The following is a 1,724-nucleotide window of genomic DNA, read 5'->3' as shown; positions in this document are numbered from 1 at the left end:
TTACACTGTTGGTGGGAATGCAAGTTGGTACAGCCACTTTGGAAAACAGTGTGGAGATGCCTCAGAAAATTAAAAATAGAGCTACCCTATGACCCAGCAATTGCACTCCTGGGTATTTACCCCAAAGATACAGATGTAGTGAGAAGAAGGGCCATATGCACCCCAATGTTCATAGCAGCAATGTCCACAATAGCCAAACTGTGGAAAGAGCCGAGATGCCCTTCAACAGATGAATGGATAAAGAAGACATGGTCCATATATACAATGGAATATTACTCAGCCATCAGAAAGGGTGAATACCCAATTTTTGCATCAACATGGATGGACCTGGAGGAGATTATGCTAAGTGAAATAAGTCAAGCAGAGAAAGTCAATTATCGTATGGTTTTACTTATTTATAGAACATAAGGAAGAGCATGGAGGACATTAGGAGAAGGAAGGGAAAAATGAAGGGGGGAAATCAGTGGGGGAGAAGAACCATGAGAACCATGAGAGACTATGGACTCTGGGAAACAAACTGAGGGTTTTAGAGAGGAGGGGTGTGGGGGGATGGTGATGGGTATTAAGGAGGGCACGTATTACATGGAGCACTGGGTGTTATATGCAAACAGTGAATCATAGAACACTACATCAAACACTAATGATGTACTCTATGTTGACTAACATAACATAATAAAAAAAGTAATAAAAAAGTAAAAAGTAAAGAGTAAATTAAAATTAAAGTAAGTTTAATCTGAATATTTTACTTTCTATTTGTTTCCTACTGGCACATTAGATCTTTAAATAATCTGGGCTTTAGGGCACCTGGGTGGCTCAGTTGGTTAAGCGACTGCCTTTGGCTCAGGTCATGATCCTGGAGTCCCTGGATCGAGTCCCACATCGGGCTCCCTGCTCGGCAGGGAGTCTGCTTCTCCCTCTGACCCTCCCCCCTCTCATGTTCTCTCTCTCAAATAAATAAAATCTTTAAATAAATAAATAAATAAATAAATAATCTGGGCTTTACATTAGAAGTAAAATAATTTTATTTCAGCAGGAATTTGCATTTAACTTCATTTTGTTCTTTTTTAAAGTTTAAAATGAAATATAATTTTTCATATTATTGAAACATTTAGAATAAATTCATAATAAATTATTATTTCTCTTTTTTGTTTCATTCGTCAACAAATGTTTTTCAAGCTCCTTTATTGTTCAAGATATGGTGTTATGAAGAAACACCATATGAAGAAACATTCAAAGCCTCATTCTAGATGGAAATGGCCACTGTCATTCATGGTGTCCAGGAATTGTTAATGTGGCTACACTGAGATATGGATTATGTTTCCATCACAGCAAGTTTATTGCAGTGGTGACAATGAGACCTGTAACATTTTCTGCTAGGTTCATGGAGTAGAGTGGAAGAAGACTTTTCAATATTAGGAACAACTAAGGAATAATAATTTTAGATCATGTGCCAAAATAGCAATCAATGTACTTCCTACAATTTGACTTCTAGGGCCCTAAAGTAAATAAATTGGATCTTGAAGAATACAGATGGGGAATTTCTGAAGTATGTCCATATTCAAGTGGAGGTTCAAAGGAGCCCAACTGAAAGAAATCTGGATTGACAATGACAACTGGGGATTGAACAGAAGTTCTTTTTAAAAAGGCTATTTTGAAGATTATGATTCTGACTTTGGAGAAACTACAGGGATTGGCAGTGGAAGGAATCACATGTAAAATTCCTT

At 37.1% G+C, this 1,724-nt stretch overlaps 1 non-coding gene across 1 annotated transcript; it reads left to right on the top strand.

The window, feature by feature from the left end:
• Nucleotides 1-1,234: 1,234 nt before the first annotated feature.
• On the top strand, nucleotides 1,235-1,369 carry LOC123326688. The gene has a single exon (XR_006541257.1). It is a non-coding gene; the product is annotated as a small nucleolar RNA SNORA1 (small nucleolar RNA).
• The last annotated feature ends 355 nt before the right edge of the window (nucleotides 1,370-1,724 follow it).

This window comes from Neomonachus schauinslandi, chromosome 14 (assembly GCF_002201575.2).
Source record: "Neomonachus schauinslandi chromosome 14, ASM220157v2, whole genome shotgun sequence".
Taxonomy (NCBI): Eukaryota; Metazoa; Chordata; class Mammalia; order Carnivora; family Phocidae; genus Neomonachus; species Neomonachus schauinslandi.
The sequence above is the reverse complement of the archived record's forward strand: the minus strand, read 5'-3'. Positions and strand labels throughout refer to the sequence as shown.